At 42.3% G+C, this 19341-nt stretch overlaps 1 long non-coding RNA gene across 5 annotated transcripts in view; it reads right to left on the reverse strand.

Annotated features, from left to right (window-relative positions):
- Positions 1-19341, reverse strand: part of LOC119231862 (uncharacterized) — a 310536-nt gene that overhangs the window by 92195 nt on the left and 199000 nt on the right. For all 5 annotated transcript variants that reach the window (XR_008549417.1, XR_008549420.1, XR_008549418.1 and 2 more), the window contains exon 3: positions 16815-16954. This is a non-coding gene — a long non-coding RNA (uncharacterized LOC119231862). The remainder of the gene's footprint in view (positions 1-16814; positions 16955-19341) is intronic.

The raw sequence follows: 19341 nt of genomic DNA on the forward strand, positions 1-19341 counted from the left end.
GGAGAAGTCTTGCAAGACTGGTCAGACTCAGTCATGCAACATGAGATTCTGTGGAAGAGAGGTTCCACATACCAACATGGGGAGTTTTTACTTGAACACACTCTGGTGCCTCGATCTAGACAAACATGTGCTCTGGGAGGGAGGGGGCAGTGAGTCAACTATAAGGTCTTTCTATGAAAAGTGGTTGTGGGCATCTCTAAGAGACTGAGACATGGATGAGAGAATGGAGAGCCAGCGCAGCAGTGGACTTCAAGAGATGGTATAAAAGCAAGCTGGACACAACAAGATGCAGCTCTTACATAGCTTCCTTCCTTTACAGGCCAGCCACCTGGGTCAGGTCTGTTTCTTCCATTTGGCTGGCTGATCTCCAGGATGCCCTCCTATCAATAATACATTCTTTTATATTTTGCCTCTCTCAAGATTTGACTCACAGTTCAATGCATCTGCATTCAAGTATCTGTCCTATGATATATAGCACTCTTCTACCTCACCTTCTGAAAACCTGCTCCTTTCTAAGAATGTGAACACCTCCACATTTGGGAATGAGGACCTTCCCATCAAACCTCTGAGATCTCTAAAGCTCTATTCCCTTCTTGTATTAAGATACTAAGTCTTTCCAATAATTTGCCTAATCATCACCCCTCATTTCCTAAGCTTCTTCCCCCCAGTTTTATGCTTCTGGGTAAGTAGTAACCTATACAATTTTATCTGAATTGTCGCTGAGGCTACCATGTGTCCTCATGTGACAATAGTTACTAATAATGATGATGACAGGTACCACTTACTGGGTAACTCTTTTTGTGTTGTTTACATATATTATTTACATATATTATCTTTGCAAGAATCACTGGATAATTATATGGGAGAAAATGAAACTCAATCCTCACCTCACATCATACACAAATATTAACCCAATATTGATCATAGAACAAAACACAAAACTATAACACTCCTATAGGGATATATAAAAAGAAACATTTGAGACTTTGAAGTAGGCAAAGGTTGTTTACTCCAGACACAAAATACATAAAACATAAAATAAAAAAACTAATCAATTTAACAGTGATGGTCCAGGCAGCTTGGCCCCTAGATGAGTCTCTTTCTCCCTACTTATTTTTGCCCTTCTATTAATAGATCTAATGAAGTGACCCTTGCTTGTTCTTAAGTTCTACATAGTTTGAGGAAAAGTGCTCTATCCCAGCCTGCCAAAGCTCTCTGCATTGGACTGGGTCTCACGTTCAGCTAACAATAACATGTGAATTTGCCTTTCTTTTCTTTTGGTCTCTGTAAATGTATGTCTTTAAAATATATAAGGAAGAGAAGACTCTGAGCCAAGGCAGAATTTATATGTTTTTATGGGCCTTAGGCCAAAATAATATCTAACGCCAGTAATGTTCCCTAATTAGTACAGGCTTCCTGTACTGTTGTCACACTTTGTCTAATGACCTGGTTCTAAGAACCAGTGCCCCCTAAGTGTTAAACTACAATTCTTAAACCTAATTCAATGGAGGCCACACTTTCTGACCTTGCCCTGGAGTAGGAAAATTCTTCCCTAGTGAATGTTCCGAACTTAATCTGCACTGCCATCTTTGAATACAATTTACCAGGATTACTGTGGACATGTTCCAAACTACTGGATCTCAAGTTTCACTAAAGGACCTAGCCTTGGCTAAACTAAGCATATAGACATGGATAAGGATGCATCTCTACTTACGGGACTCCGAGATGTTTTAAGTGCTTGGCATTCCCACTGTCTCCCCAAATTCCTGCCCTACTGGTCAGGACAGTGAAATGGGCCATAGAAACCTAAAGACAAACCAGTTGAGACTGAACATGTCTTTTAAAGGAAGAGGCACATATCAGTGGCCTCGGAGCTATGATCCATTGGCCCTATTCTGGCTTCATCATTTGCTAAGCCCAGACCTATAGACTTGAGTCTTCATTTTCCTGCCTGAGCTCAGCAACTTCTGAATTTCTGGTTATGCTGAAACCTCCGCTAAGCACCTTAGTCTTCTAGTGATGTCGCCAGCATCAGAGATGTTCTTTTAGGTGTAGTCCCAACTGACCCGCTATACCCAAACTGGTTGCTTATTCCGTTCTTTAACAAGAGCACAGACAGAAAAACTTGTGAGGCAGCTCTGTCTCAGATTCTTTGTTTAGTTCTTTTTCTAGCCCCTGGAGACACAAGATGGTTCTTAACCTCCAGAAAATTACACTCTGGTTAGGGAGAAACTGGAGTGAGCCTCATAAATTTTGAGCTAAGACTTGCTCTGTTTATAGGACTGGGATGAAGATCAAATGGAAAATGTAAATTTAATATGCAATAAATTCACATACATTCTGCACACAATATAAGGAATATTACCCAAAAAATGTGTGTTCCATTAGAGGTTGCATTAATGAGATCCTCAGTCTGAAAACTATCAAAGTCCAAAAAATTAATTAGCTAATTAACAGAAACCTTACTTGGGTTCTAGATTTAAACCAAAAAAAAAAAAAATTACTTAAGATGATGTCCTTTATATTTCATTAAAAATGGTAGTTCAACTTCTTTTTTGTATGTTTGCCCTGTTTTCACTTAAGCAAAACGGTCCTTTTAACCAGACCTCTGGGTCATTCTTCCAGCGAACAGAACACTCTCTGCTTAAAATGCCTGAGAGAGGGCAATGAAATGGGTGCTCGGCCTGATTCCAATGTCTTTTTGGACTATACCATCAGCCATTCTGAAGAGAAAGGGTTTAAAAGTAGCTTATCTTCAATATAACACTGAAGTCTTGTAGCTGATAAGTTGAAGATTTAACTCATAATTAGTTTTCCACCTCCTCCTCCACATGCCCACCCCACCTAGCCTCACTGCTCCCAATGTGTATGTCTCAACCTCCCCACTGGATCTCGGTCCAGTTTGAAAACAAAAAGTATTTATGTCTCCTTCATCCTTGAAGGCCTCCAGCATTATCTACTTCAATGCTTTGCACACAATAAATCCAAATACACATTAAGATAAACTGATTAATATACTAAAGCCTCTTTCAAAAAAAAACAACAACAAATCCTAGGGAGTTGAATATGATCAGCAAGGACAGTGAAACCCATACTTCCTGGCCTGGAGTTGGGCTGGACATGAAGTGTGAAATAGTCAACAGAGAAATGGGGTTACAAAGCAACTGTTGCCAGTAATTGGAAAGTTGCTAATGTGGGTCCAATCTTTCTCAGAGGCACCACTGGGAACGTGGGGATTACAGACCATTAAGCCTCACCTGGGTATCAGGACAACAGATGGAGAGTTTAAAGAAGGACAGAATAGTACAACACAGATAAGATGGATGTGACACTAGGTCTCAGCGTGGCCTTCCCTGGGGAGGCTAAGCCTCCGCAGCCAGACTGAGTTCTTTGATAAGGAGAATGAAGGAACAGACTGTTCAACGTAGTTGTACTGGGATCAGATTTGCTCATGTTTTCAGCCGATTTGGGTGGGGAATAGAGCACAGACATCCTAGGAAGAAAAGAGAGATGAGTTTTGCGTGGGATCTTGCTGAGAGTCAAACATCTTCCCAACAGCAGACAAATGTGATTAACCTGGGGAGCACAGCAATGGGCTGGGAAATATGAAGCAGTTACTCAATAGGAAGGTGTGCTCTCTGGCCAGGGTTTCTACAGAGGGTGTTTCTGTTGGTGAATCCTATATTCCTACTGATTTGTGTTTTTAAATAATCAAACATAGATTCTTTTTAAACAGTCATTTCTCCTCAGATTTTTCTCCTCAGACGCTAGTGCCCAAAGAGTATTTCTCCTCAGATTTTTCTCCTCAGAGGCCTGTGTTCTCCTCAGACACTGGTTCCCAAAGGATCCAATCGTCCGACAAAGTTGGCCAAAAAACTATTATAGGCAAAGTGCTAGTCAGCTATATAAACTGAATGTCTATTGGCTCTTTCTACCTTGACAGCTTAGCAGCCTCCAAAACATGTGAGTCCAACCCTAAATTATAGACCCTCCTGAGCCCACTTCTCTGCCCATGCTTCCTGTTTCTGTAATGAAGAGCACCACCACTCTTCAGTCACATAGGTGTGAAACACAGGGGCCTTTAACAACTCCCTCTTGCTGGTTCTGTCCCAGCCACATCCCTCTTCTTTGTCCCTATGACACTGCCCAAGGTCAGCCTTTCTCAGTTCTCACTGAAGTAAAATGGTAACTCCCCTCCTGGTTTTTCTGCCTCTTGATATTTTCTCTCAAGTTTACTCCATGTGCTGCTTCCAGATCAGTCTTCAAAGGAGCACACCTGTCTGTGCGTCATACTTCTGCTTGTAACCTTCAAAGTCTCTCCCTCATCTAAACAAAAATCTAAAATTTATACCCTGGAGTTCAAGAGCTGCATAGCCTGGCCCCAACACTTCTTTCCAAACTTTCCTTATTCCCCTGCATTTTTGCATTTCTTCAAAGGTAAGTTTAAACAATATCTATTATTCCTTGAATATAGACCAGGTTCACTTGCTTGCTTGTTCACTCTCAATCAATCTATGAGACAGGTCTTGTGATAGATCCAGGTGACACAGGAGGAAACTGAGGTCAAACAGACACAATCACCTGCCAACAGCCATCTGATCAGTAGGTGGGGGAGCCAAGTCTGCCTCCAAAGCCCAGGTTTTGGCCTGACTCCACCCAAAATAACTTCCCCTGTCTGGGGATTCTTGCACTGACCCCTGTTCCACAAAAGGAAATGTTCATGTTCCTTTTGCTTGATGCTTTTAGCTTATCAAAGTTTTTTATTGCATGACCTAGAACTAAGAGTTTTCCAGCTTCCATTTTCTACAAAGATTTGACTTGATAGAGAAGATGACTCCCAGTGACTGGTTGGCCATTTATTTCTAATTGTCTTTTATCTGAACTGGGAGGTTCCCTTGCCGAGTGGGACTGTTTTTTCCTCTGTTCTTGCCAAGTAATCGAGAAGGAATTGGATAAATGACATGCATTTACTTAAGGTAAATCAGATTGGTTTGTGAAATAGCCTCTGAATCGTCCCTTCTCCACGGCCCGATTTTCACACAGAATTGAGAAGTGTATAAAAGCTGCCATTTGGAAGAGTTGAATAGAAAAGCCATCTAAAGGCACCGAGAAAAGAAGATGTGATGCCATAAATTCTTTAAGATTCTCTGGAGACTCATGTTCTGCTAATGTTGAAGCTAAATTAGTGCTCTTGTCACAGCTATTAAGTAATATTAGCTGATTATTTTCACAGGTCTGATTCTAGCACCTCCAAGCATATTGACTAGGTTTTTAAAACAAAGAGAAAATTCGCTCACTGCTCTTTGCAGACTACCACACTGATAGAAAATTCCTTGTGTAGATTTTTGAATAAATGGAAGTTGGAAAAATTTGTACAGAATCCATAATCTTGATTCTTTGTTTCTACATATTCCCAAGTAATAAAATATTTCACAGTACTTTGATAGAAGATAGATAGTTTACAAGGAATATTTCTATTATCTCATTTGGTCTTCAATGTTTTCCTAGAAAGGTGAATAGAATAATTACAGATAAGGAAGCATGGCTCGGGCAGAAAAGGCAGCTTTTCTGTGTCACAGGGATAATGCATGGAAGAGACAGGATTTGAAACCTGGTCCTTAATTAAAAATCTAAGGCTTTTCCTAGCACAATCTAGGTACATGGCACTAGTCTGGGCAAGAGCGACAGAACATTGAATGAGACTTCAAGAAGCCTACAGCGTACTGGGAGGATAAAGAAGGTAGCATAAAGCAAGTTGGTGCAAGTATGCATAGAAGATTATGGAAGCTGTGGAAAAGCCCAAACATCAGAAAGGGCCTTAGGAAAACTGAGACTTAAAGAACTAAGGGGCCCGGTCAGGCAATGGATAGACCAGGCAAAGGGAGAATATGGGCAAAGGCTGGTTGAGGGGGTGTCAGCTTGTAGACTCTGCTGTTTATGGTTGCTGGTGTAGATAGACTGGACAGAGGGGGTTGATCAATGAGATGACAGTGATATAGAAGAGATGATGGACTGTAGAGCCAAACAGAATGAAATTCAAAGTAAATTACAATGTTAACTAGTATGAAAATATAATGTCTAAACATACGAGATCTAAGAGAATGCCAACTCCTTTCCCAGTTCCACAAGTTGTTTTTAGTGGGGAAGTCCACATGGAACAATCTAGATCTCAGCAAATGAGGGAGGTGAATGGGAGTGGGGTACCATAAGTAGGACTCAGGGGCACAGTGAGAGGGGTGGGGAATTCCATAGTGAGAAAAAGCTGGATGAATCATGAAATGGTGGGAGAAAAGGAGAGTCAGAGATGGCCTTTCATGCCATATAGAAAATTGCTGAGGAAGGTCACTCCCTTCTCCCCCCATCAAATATTTTTACTGAGGCCCAAGTGCCTGTGATACCAGAATGGGCCCATCTGTGTCTGTCTGGTCTCAGGAAAATCATGAAGGCTGCTGGAGGTTTGCAAACAGATCTCCAGAGTCGTTTCCTTGTCTCCCAATACTCAAAAAATAAGTATTCTTAGCTCATCCCACATTAATTTTTTATCCAAAATAAATCTTGCAATTAAAAAAAATCAACTCTCAATCTTTTTAAATATGCTAAATTAAAATGTGCAAAACAACTATTATCTTCTTCCTTTAAAGAGAAACAGAAAAGCCTTTACATCTGCTTTTTCATATTTCATAGGAGAAAAAAAATGGAGCAAATGATGTGATTGAAGCCAAGGTTGTCTATAAAGTGTGAAAGCACTTCCTTTCCTTTCCCAGGAGCCAGGGCTAGCACTGGGAGAGAGAGGAAATTAGCATGAAAGTTTTACTTAAATTACGAGGTGGGTGAAGACCTTGCCCAAAGATGGTATCTCAGTGTCTCCTGTGACAATGAAAGGCTTTCAAGACCAAGGTCACTCTCTTTGTTATTCAGTTTCCAAGAAGCAAATAGACTGTTCTGTTGGAATGATTGTGAAAGTATGCTGGTCCAGGGGTTTAGAAAGTGCTGGAACCATCCTCGTTCTGCTACCTATGCACTGTGTAACTCAGTTTGCTCCTGTTTCCCCATTTAAAAGAAATCACAACCTATGCACAGTTGCCATGAGGACCAAATGAGATGATGATGGGAAAATTGCTCTGTAAGGTAAAAAGCGCCAGAGGCATGTTTCCTGATTCTAAAGTGGCCTGGGCTTAATGCTTCTGCATCCACTGTCAAACTCTCAGCTGAGGGAGTCATAGTAAGGGCAGAGGAGTGGTGTCAGGAGCGGAATGCAGTGAGGCAGAAAATTCAGGAAGGCAGGATCCTCAATGCTCCTCACATCACAGAGATGGAGAGTTTTTCTTTCATCTGACTATAACTTCCTCCTTTCATCCATTTGAAAAAACATCAGGGTGGGAGCAAGGAAACATTGTTGTTGCAATTTCCTTTACCATCAAATCAAGAAACCAAAGAAAATGTTTTCTTCATCATATTAAAGGTAGACACACACACACACACACGCATACACAGGTCATCAAACCATTCTCTGCCTGAAATGCATACATATCTACATATCTATGCACACACATATATGATATAGTTGTTTGTGTGTGTGCGTGTGTGTGTGTGTGTGTGTGTGTCTGTCTGTCTGTCTGTCTGTATTCAGTTATATTCAATTGCTGCTGTAGATCTCTACCTGGATACCCACCAGTTCCTTAAACTCAAAGCCCAAATATCACAACTCTGGCTTGGCTGGGTGGCTCTTCTTGCCTGGTGTTATTCATGCAGCCATATTCAACTGACGGACCTGTTGGGGGCTGGTCAGTTCTAGTGGTGCCTTGGATGGGATGTCCTGTTTCCCTCTGTAGGGCCGTGGGCTTTCACACAGCATGATGGTCTCGACACCATTCCAAGAAAAAGCATTGCAAAAGTGTGAAAATGGAAGCCACAAGTATTAAAGTCTAGATTCTGAAGCCATATATGTCACTTGAGCTGCATTCTAAAGGTGAAAGCAAATCACAGGGCCAGCCCAAGTTCAAGAGAGACAAGCAGACTCCACCTGTAAGAGGAGCAGAAGTCTCATTGCAAAAGGCGTGCAAGTGGGAGATACTGTGCCAGCCATCTTTGGAAATAATCTGCCACATCTTATTCTAATCTTTCTTTTTTCCTTGCTTACTTGCTTCCTTCTTTCCTCCCCTACTTCCTTCCATTTCATCAAACTTATAATTTCAAAGCACCTGCTCTATGCCAAACCCTATTTTATTACTAGGTGCCAGGAATACATCATGAATGAAACACAGAAGCCCCCTGCCCATGTAGGACTTAAATTCTAGGGGAAGTAAACACATAGATAAATGAGCTCACTCCAGCTAGAGATTAAGAAAGAGGTGAATAAATACCTGAGGTGGAAAAAGAGAGCAGAGAAATTGGTTTAGACTGGGTCATCAAAGAAGTTTCTTGGAAGACGTAAATAACAGTGAGCTAAAATTGGGCACAGGGACCCCCAAGTCCTGAGGCAGGAGCAGATTTGGACATGGCAGCAGCAGCGTGAGCCAGAGAGACTGGCAGGGAACGTACTTTTCTATATGAGTTACAGACAAAACCACATCAACCCTTTAAGCTACAAATGCCATTCTCAACCCCTCCTTCTCCCTCACGCCCAGGTTTCCTGGGGTCCAAATCAAGAGGGTTTTCTGAAACCTCTAGATCAATTTTTTCCTTTCCATCCCCACCGCCACTCTCCTTGGTCTCTCCCAGTTAGATCCTAGATTCGCTCTCCTGCCTGTCTCTGCTTTCTTTCCACCTTAATCCAGCCTCTGAAGAGCTGCCTGAGTGATCTCTTGAAGATACAGCTCAGACACAGCCCCAAACCCTTAGCAGCTCCCTGCTGCCATTGGATAGAGTCCAACCAATTAGCTTTGCTTCAGAAACCTAAATAACCTGCTCTCCCCCGCCCCAATTACTTTTAAGCATATCTCCCCACTCTGGATCTAGATTCTACTGTGGTAAAGCCACTCTTTTGAGATTGAAGCATTGCTCCTCTCCTAAAATGCAAGTAAAATGAAAACTGAAGCCATGATCTGTAGTCTTTCAAGTGACTGATCCTAAAGCCAGCTCCAATGGATGGCGAAAATTGGACCATAAAGGAAATCAAAGTGAAGAGCAGGCAGGGAAGCAATAGGGTCAGTTCTAGGGGTAAGGATAAACTTTGAGTTTGATTAAGGAGCTCTTGGAGATCCATTAAGCACATGAATAGCGGGGGTGAAGCAAAGATCAAAAGTCCTTGACAGAAAGAGGGATGGTAATTTATAAATCATTCTTAATTCACAGGAGTCTAGCACTAGAAATGACCTGGAGAACATCAAATCCCACCCCTCATCATTCAGAGAAGGATGGCCAGCCCAGAGGAGGGAAACGTCTAGCTCATGGTCACATAGCAAGTCCATAGGCAACTGGGCCTGGCCCTCAGCAACCAGACTCCCAAGCTGTGCGGCTTCATGTCACTTCCCACTAATCCATCCTCCTACCCTCTCCAGAATGAATGGCCTCCCAGAGTCAGGCCCAAAACCAAGAGCCTAATGTTGCATTAGAATGTAGGAAAAAGCCAAGGGGTGGAGAGTTTCCTCCAGCTCTTAGGGCTGTACATTCCTGGCATACAACAGAAGCACCCAGGTCCAAAGAGTCTGGGTCAGAGACAGAGGTTCTTTATCTTCAGCTGTGCCGATGTGACACATGGAGAAGCAGACAGGGAAATAACCAAGTCCATTTATTTGACTGCCATGATAAGTGAATTAGATCAACTATGTAGCCGGGCCAAGGAAATGTTTGGAAAGATATCATTAGGATGACCAAGGGAAAGAATTAACCCTTGGCAGCCAACCCACTGCTCTCTTAGAGTTAAAAATAGCCATATGTATCATAGTATTTCTAAAGAGGTTTCACATCCATTATTTCAAATTCTCCACCCAACCTGTCTATGAAGTAGGTGCTATTTTCACTGTTTAAGGATGAGGAAATGAGAAGCAGAGGGGCACAGTCAAGGTCACATGAGATCATAAGTAGAAAAGCTGGAATTTGGGCATAGGTCTTGTGATTTCAAATCTACGTGACTAATAGTATATTAATCCTTAAAAAGGAATGAAATTATGACATAGGCTATGACATGAATGAACTGGAGACATGATGCCAAGTGAAGTAAGCCAGACACAAAAGGGCAAATACTGTGCCAGTCCACTTAATATGAGTGACTGAGTGTCGTCAAGCCCATAGAGACAGATAGTGATACGGTGGCTGGCAGGGACGGGGGAAGAAGAGGAGTTATTCTTGAGTGGATACAGAGTTTCAGTTGGGAAAATGAAGGTGTTCTGGCAATGGATAGTGGTTAAAATATGCTGTTATGTGATGCAGAATTTACCAGAATAAACAATTACATTTTATTTATTTATTTTTAAAGATTTATATATTTATGCATACAGGCACTGGGGTGTAGGCCAGAGTTGGGGGGGGGGTAAGAGGATTCACCAGAGAGAGTGGGGAGCAGAACAGGCAGATCTACTGAAATATACTGCTTAGGGGAGCGGCGGGCAAGGCAGGAGAGGTCTGCTTTGCCATGTGGGTTGCTCCATGACTGGCTGGGAATCAACTTGTGCTGCAGTGGCTGGTGATAGCTTGACAGCACTGTGTCTTTAACCCCTGTGACACCAGGGAGGTCCCAACAATTTCATTTTAAAGGTATTTCTAAAATCCACTGGATGCAGTATGTTTTCTAGCAATTCCATTCCTAAATCATATGTATGAATGTGCATTTAAAAGTTGGGGACAGAGTGAGCATCCTCTGGGTACTCCTGATGCTGTGTAGCCTGCCACCCCTGCCCTTTGTCAAGCCTGCACCACTAATTTCTTGGTAGCTTGAGCGGCCATACCACAATACCACAGTCTCAGTAGTACACATTCATTTTCTCAAACAGAAATTTTATTTTCTCCACGTTCTGGAGGCAAAAGTCCAAGATCAAGGTGTCAGTCAATTCACCTGCTAGTGACAGCCACCTTCTCACTGTGTCCTCACATGGCAAAAGAGATAGGGTGGCCTCTCTCTTCCTCTTCTTTTAAGGCCACCAATCCTATGAGATCAGGACCCCACCCTTATGACCTCATTTAACTTAAACTGCCTCCTAAAAGTCCTATCTTCATGCAGTCGCATTAGGAGTCAAGCTTCAACATATGAATTGGAGAGGAGACACAATCCAGACCGTGGGAGCTACCCTGTCCTGGGCACTTACAATGGGGCTGACACTGAGATTTTGTGGAACCTTCTCTAGTCTTTTTAATCTTTCATTGCTGGGGAGCCTCAGGACTCAATTTTGGATCTCTGCTTACATCCACTTCCTGAAGTTTTTGAATTGTCATTTCATTTTTATGAGGTCATTTCCACAGCTTTTTCCCAAAGTTGCATCTCCAGTCCTAACCTCTCTCCTCAGTCCCAAACTCAACATCCCCTTATTGGAGACACCAAATAGCTCAGATGTGATATGTCTAAATGAAACTCTTGATTGCTGTCCCTGAAATTTGCCCTTGTCCATTTCAGGCAGTAGCAAGTCTATTCCACTTCCCTGTTGTCAGCTTTCACATCTCCCTTTCAATTCTAGCTGATGCATTTGCAAATCCTGGGACTTCTATTTTAAAATAGATCTTAAATCTGGCTATTTCTCCCCTTCTCCCATGCAAACATCCTAGAACAAATTACCTTGCCCTCTTGACCCCCTGCTGTACAGTCCCACTGTGCCTGCCTGTGGCCCACGAATCAGACTCCTTCAGGACTGAGGCATCTGTTTTCTCAGCGGCTGGGGTTTGGGGCTCCTGAAGGCTCAGAGGTGCATTCCTTTTCTGGAATGACCCTTAGAGAGGAGCTGTCTCACCTATGGCTGCTTCGCCCCAGATATCCACATGGTCAAGTCCTCAGGTTACTTTTACCCCAGGTTACTGTTCAAATGCCATCGCAATTCAAAGACCCTCTGACTGCTCCAGTGCAAAATACTATCCCTTTATCCCCCAGTACCCTTACCCTGCTTTAATATTCTTTCATAACATTTATTATCCTCTGATATATGCTTGTCTATTTAGTTCTTTGTCCTAAAATTAAGCTTCAAAGGAGGAGGGTGTTTGTATGTAAGAGACTGCTTAGTCCCAGCACTCAGAACAGAGTTGGGTGGCACATGGTGCACCTTTGTACCAGTTTTCTATGGCTTCTGTAGTGAATGATCACAAGCTTAGTGACTTAAGCAACATGATCTTATTATTGTACAGCTCTGGTTTGAAGGGGGTCTCAATGGATTAAAAACAAGGTGTAGACTTGGCTGCATTCCTTCTGGAGATTATAGGGGAAATTTTTCCCTACTTTTTCCACTTTCCAGAGGCCACCTATATCCCTTGGTTGATAACCCTATTTATCCATTTTCTTTTTTTTTTTTTTTTTTAAGATTTATTCACTTATGCATACAAGAGCTGGGGTATAGGCCAGAGATGCGGGGGGTGAGAGGACTCACCACAGACATAGTGGGGAGCAGAACAGGCAGATTGACCGAAATACACTGCTGAGGGGAGCAGCAGGCGAGACAAGAGAGGTCTGCTGCACCATGTGTGTGGCTCCCTGGCCAGCCAGGGATGGAACTCGTGCTGCAGAGGCCGCAGATTGCTTCGTAGTGTGGTGCTTAACCCCTTGTGCCACCAGGGAGGCCCTATTTCTCCATTTTTAAATGCCAACAGGGAAGCACCTTCAAATCTCTCTGACTCTGATCACTCTCCTGCCTCCTTCTCCCCTTGCAATGACATCTGCCCCATCCCATTAATCCAGAATAACCTTCTTGTTCTAAGGTCAGCTTGGTAGCAACTTAATTCCATTTACAACTTTCATGCCTCTTTCTCGTGTAACTTAACATAGTCACAGGTTCTGGAGATTAGGACATGGATACTCAAGATATATCAAGTGCTTGATAAATAAGCAAATGAATAATTACCTAATTTTACTCACTCAATAATCTCTCATGATCAAAGTTATTATTCTCTGATTTTTATAGATGAGGGAAATAAACCCTGAAAAGTGAAATCACTTGTCCAGGTTCACCCAGCTAATGAATAATGTAGCATAACTGAAACATAGACAGGCTGACTCCAGTAAGTCACTGACTGCCCCTCACTGGCCTCATTTTCCTGTAACTTCCAACCCACATAGCTGTCTCCCTCACTAGTCTCAGAGTTTCTGGAGACAGACCATGGCTATGTATATCTACAACCCCAAATCTAACCCGAACCAGGCAAATAACACCACCAATGAAAATGGTGAGGATATCTTGAGTACTTGACATGTGCCAAGTGCTATTATAAACACTTTACCTGTGCCCCCCAAATATTTACTGAGTAAATACTGAATGAATAAAACCATCTTTTCTCACTAAATCTCAATAGCCACGTTTTTAGCCCAATCTGATACTCAAGTTCTATACTAAACATGCAAATTAAGTCATATTAAATTGGAGAGGCTCTAAAATATCATCGAGTAGATTTATTTCCGTCTTCTGGTTTGAATCCAGAATCCCAACTCATCATCAATCAGTGTGTCTAATGAATGAACATTCACTGTGAATAGATTTATCCATTCTAGATTAAGACTTTGATTTGACAAACTGGAAAATAATGACTAAGATACACAGAGATCTTCCAGTTTCCTCAGCACTTGCACACATACATTTAAGTCTCAGAATAGCATTGCCCCTGGGGGAAGGATGCATTATTACTCCCACTGTTTGACAGGAAAGCCTAGACTAAGAAAACTTAAATAGCTGGCCCAAGGTCATCCATGAAGACCATGGTCCCAGTGCTCCTTCTAATTCTACGCTTTTCTGCTATGTCTGCTGCCAAATCCAGCATTTTATGCCTTAGAAAGGGCACTGTCCTTGCAGGCTGGCAGAGCTCTGCTTCCACATGGCTGCACGGGGACTATGTCAGCTCCTCAAGTCCACTTTACCCGCCCTTTCAGATCACCCAGCACTCCTGATTACGAGGTTTACAATTAACAGTCTTCACAATGAAAGTAGGAAAAGCCCTAAGAATTCAAATCACTTCATAAAGTCTACCCCCCAAAAATAAATAAATAAAAGAAGAAGAAGAAAAAGAAGGGACTAGTTACCACTGGGGTGGATTTTTATTTGTCCTGGAAAATTTTTTTACTGAATATAAATTCTGCATAAAATGGGATGCAGGAGAAAAAACTGGCAGCTTTGGGAGATTTCTATTCTGTTTTCTTTTTATCCACTTTTCTAAGCATCCTTTCTATTTCTACTGTGCTTTGAAAAGAGCAAGAGAACTCGGGCTCTGGGATAAAGAGAGAAAGAAGGATCCTAGAGTTACGGAGCCTGGCTAACCCCTTTTCTGTGAAGATCTGTGTGCTCTTTTGTGCAGTGATGAAGAGATGGACAGAAAAGAATTGTCCCCACATTATCCAGCACCGGGCCAGCCAAAAGCATCTCTGAGTAGAGGAGAGACGCGCACCCACAGCAGCTCATTCCCCTCACCCTTGCTGCCAGACCACTCTCAGAGAGTGACTCTGTCCTTGCAGCAATTGTCCATGATTTTTGGGTCAGGAGCTGCCACGGGAAAAGTATCTAATTCCACTTTCACACACTTGTGGTGTCTGTCGGCAACCCAAATACAGAAATCTATTCTGGCCACATTTTAACTAATCACTTAAAGGCAATAGCACAGGGGAAGAAAAAAAAAATCAGCTGTTGGAATCAATGATGAAATCTCCTCAATCATTTCTGGGCTATAATCCTATTGAATTCACTTCACCAAGCAACCTATAAGGTTTGGTTTTCCAAGAGACTGTACTGTTTCCAAGCTCAATCCACACTGCACACTCTAAGCAGTGGGAACTTTCTAAAGCCAGGGTTTCTTCCCTTCTAGTCTATTTTCCAAATTGTCAGCAGAGTGATTTTTTTCTAAAGCATGCCCTCATTTATTTTGCAACTATATATTCAGTTGATATTAGGTGCCAGCCACTTTTCTGGGTATGATGAGTGATCTAGACAGGCAAGTACCTGTTTTTGTCTAGAGGGAGAAGACAATTTTAATCAAGTAAACAAAATAGACAAGATTACTTCAGATAACTGGTTAGCAATAAAAAGAAATGGGTCTTGGGAGAGAAAGACTGGGGTTGGGAGATACTTTATGTGGTAGGTCAGGTCTTATTTGAACTAAGGCCTTAGAGACAAGAAAGAAATTGTGCAAAGAATTGAGAGAATTTCCAGATAAAGCAAAGAGTTGATCTGGAAAATAGAAATAAGTATAGCTGTGTGAAGAACAAAAAGAAGACCCTGGAGTGAAAGGGGGAAGTGGTGGGAACTGAAGTAAGAAAGGAGGAGTAGAAGCTGGGATGCAAGTGCTAGAAAATAAAATTAAAAGATGGCCCATCACATGTTTTGGAGAGAGAGTTCATAATATTTTCTGATAGATGTGGCATGGGGAAAAGGAAAAATCAGTCAAGGATGACCAAGTTTTGGGCTTGAACAACTAAATGGATGGAGGTTCCATTTTGACTGTGAGCAATGAAGGAGAAAAATGAGGGCTCTTCCTTGAATGTGTTACCTGTGAAGTATCCATTGGGCATTCAAGGAAAAGTCTATAGCTAGATGTACAAATCCAGATAGAAACAGAAAGTTTGGACTAAATACCTACGTGTCATTGGTATACATGCTTGCTACTGGAAGACACAGAATTTCTAGAGAGAAGGGATAAAAAGAGACGAGAAGAACCCCAGGGCACTCCAATATCAAGAGGTTTAGCAGTAGAGGACAGACCAACAAAGAATAGTAAGAAAGAGCACTTAGTGAAGTGGAAGGAAAACAGGAGAGTATCACATAATGAACTAGGAGAAGAAAGCAGTGAGAAGGAGGGCACAGTTAACTGTATCAGTGCTGCTAAGCAGTTTAGTGGGGAAAACAAAAACCAAAGAAGCAATGGAAATGACCAATGGCTTTGGCAAAATGGAATTCACTTTGACCTTGAAAAAAGTGGTTTCAGTGCAATGGTGTGTTGAAAAGGAGAATAAGATCTTTCCCATCATTACCACTTTCCCATTTAAAACCTGCCAATATTTCTTGTCCTTTGCATAAAAGGATAAGGATCACATTCTTTACCATAAAAATAACTTTTCACCATCTAACTCTATGGAGGAAGTCTTCAACAGACTCCACTTTATATAAACAGAAAGGGGCTTATGAAAGGGCGTTACACACCTCACAGAATGTCCAGGAGGGCCCAAGAATAAGACTTGGGTGTTTTATAGTCTGAAACAACACATACAGGAGGAAAACTCTCCAGGAGATGATTCCAGCCATTCCATGGGCTAGTTCTAGCATAACTGTGCAGAGAAACACTATCACAGTCACCCCAGAGCAGATGCCTCTGACGCCATGTCTCTGACGCCATGTCTGTCAGAAACACCAGTCTGCCCACACAGTAATCTCCCTTTGCTCCCTGCATCCTCCTGGTGGCAGGTCTTTAGCCACAAGTAGATCACTTAACTACAATAAGTGTTGTATCACCCACATCTAATCCCTCCTCCCTTAGTGACCATGCTGATTTTTGTAAACTAGCAGCCCACTGGGTTTGGAAGAAATTAACTCTTATCTCAACCTATAGAGAGTGCGTGTGAGTTAGTGTATGCAGATGAGCACAGCTGCCACCTCTGGCCACAGTTATGGGTTCAGAGATGAGCAAACTACCAGTTTGCTAACCAGTTCTGGTTAGTGAAATAAAAGCAGACATTTGCTTGAGGATTCTGTGAAAGTAACTACCTTAACCTTCCAACAGAGCTCCCAGAAGCAATCTCCTCTCTATTCCTGGACTGAAGACTCATCCACCAGGAAGAACAGGGAGGAGTGAATTAGCAACCATCTTTTGGCTGGAGGGGCACCATTCTTCAATGAAGTTGACTCTGCAGAAGGCAAAAAAGAAAGAAAAACTATAAGAACACAATTAAGCCACTGAAATAGATGAATTCTGAATTCTGCTCTACTCCTGGACCTTTCAGTTTCCTAAGCAAATAATCCTCCTGTAACTGATTTAGACCCCAATATACCCCTCTGGGCTCATTTTTTTTAGCATCTTTCATAACCTATCAGCCCATTCGCCAAGAATTCTGTTAATAATCGTCGTTCTGCTTAAAAGCCCCTCCCTCCCTCCTTTCCTCCTTTGCTGTTTGCCTACTTCCTACTCACACTTGAGATCCAACTACAATGTCCCCTCTTCCTTGAAGTCTTCCTGGATTGCCCCTAATTTGCTGTATCACATCATGCATAACTATCTGACCTGTATTATACTAATTCTTGAAGCTATGTGCATTAGATCATAAAGTCCTTCAAGAGCCAGCATGGTCTCTCTGTCCTGAGTGCCACTTGGAGTTTGGCCTCCTTGTATCTATCAAGTATTTGTTAACTCTCCAGTGATTCCCAAAAATGTGTAGACAGAGGAGATTTCCTCCGCTGTGGTCTTAAAAGTTCATGTGATGAGACAGTCTTGTATAAACGTACTAATCAATCCCAAAGAACAAAATGTTCCTGATGACAGCACTGCTAGAACGAGGGAGTTGTTGTAGCTCACCTGATCCACCCTCTCATCTTACTAAGAAGGAAAGCAAAGCCCAGCAAAGTAAAGGTCATGAGAGGTTAGGACAGAACTCAGTCTTAAAACTGACGTTTCCTAATTCAGTATTCATTCTTCAGCGGCAAGTTGCCTCTTCCCTCCAGCCCTGAGAGTTGAGGCTAAGCAGTATCAACTAACATCCTGGATGTCTTTGGTGTTTGTGATCTCCTTCTCCCCAACCCCCGACCCCATCTTTCAGGAGTCCGCCTGCTCTCTGCCTCCACAGCTAACTGAGAAGGCACTGATAGAAACTATATACAAAGGGGACAATTCTTTCTCCCATATTACCTTTGACAGGAAGGGAAAGACCTTATTCCTCTTAAAGGTTTCTCTTTTTTGCCCTACTTTAGGTATAGTTGACAAATAAAAATTGTGTATATTAAAGGTGTACAATGTCATGATTTGTACATGTCCATAATCAAGCCAACACATCTATCATCTCCATAGTCATTATATTTTGTGAGTGGTGAGAATACTTAAAATCTACACTCTTAACACATTTCAGGTATGCAATGTAGTATTAAGAAATACAATCACCACATTGTACACAGATCTCCAGACCTTATCCAATAGCTGAAAGCTTGTGCACTTTGACCAACATCTCTCCAACCCTGGCCTCCAGCCCCCTGCCCTTGGCAATCAGCTTTCTACTCTCTGCTTCTGTGAGTTCAACTTTTTTAGATGCCACATATAAGTAAAATCACATAATATATGTCTTTCTATGTCTGGCTTATTTTATTTAGCATTATGTCCTCCAGGTTCATTCCGCTTATCCCACATGACAGAATTTCCTTCTTTTTATGGTTGAGTAATATTCCAATGTGTGTAACACATTTTCGTCACTGTTCATCATAGGCCCTTGGGTTGTTTTTATATCAAGAATTTCTGAGTTTGTGTGAAAAAGAGGAGAGGATTTTTTAAATTATTGTTTTATACCTTTAATTATATCTTTATAGCTTTAATTATTATGTTATATCTTTGTTAATTTTTGGACACTATTTGATTTCTCCTCTCTGGTGTAGTCCCCGTAGTTCCTCCCTCATAGTTTCTCCCACCACCACAGCTCCCATGACCCATCACCATAGTCTCTTGTGCTGGTCCCTCCCTTGTTTTTTGTTTGTTTGTTTTTAAAGATTTATTTATTTATACAAGAATTGGGGTACAGGCCAGATGCGTGGGAGGGTGAGAGGATTCACCAGAGACAGAGCCGGGAACAGAACAGGCAGACTGACGAAACACACTGCTGAGGGGAGCAGCTGGCGAGACAGGAGAGGTCTGCATGCCATGTGGGTATCTCGCGGGCCAGCCAGGATCGAACCCGCGCTGCAGAGGCTGCGGACAGCTTCACACTGTGGTGCTCGACCGCCTGTGCCACCAGGGAGGCCCCCCTCCCTTGTTTTGACCCCTCAGGCTTTCTCTTGCCTGGTGTTGTGCTCGCTTATCTCACCTGCTTCTTTCCAGACTCGGGCTGGAAATAATCTTCCAGGCCCATGAGCACCGCAATGCCCACAGGAGGGAACACGGCACATCCAAGGAGGAGAAAAGGCTTCCCTCAGCAAGTGAGGTTGCATTCATATTCTAAGGCTAAAACAAGTTCATAAATTGAGGAAAACAGATGGGCAGACGGCAAAGGTAGAGTGAAGAGAAGCTATGCGAAGGCACAGCTGTGAAAGGACATGG

This window comes from Talpa occidentalis, unplaced genomic scaffold (genome assembly GCF_014898055.3).
Source record: "Talpa occidentalis isolate TD23 unplaced genomic scaffold, MPIMG_talOcc4v2.1 talOcc4.7, whole genome shotgun sequence".
NCBI classification, from domain to species: Eukaryota; Metazoa; Chordata; class Mammalia; order Eulipotyphla; family Talpidae; genus Talpa; species Talpa occidentalis.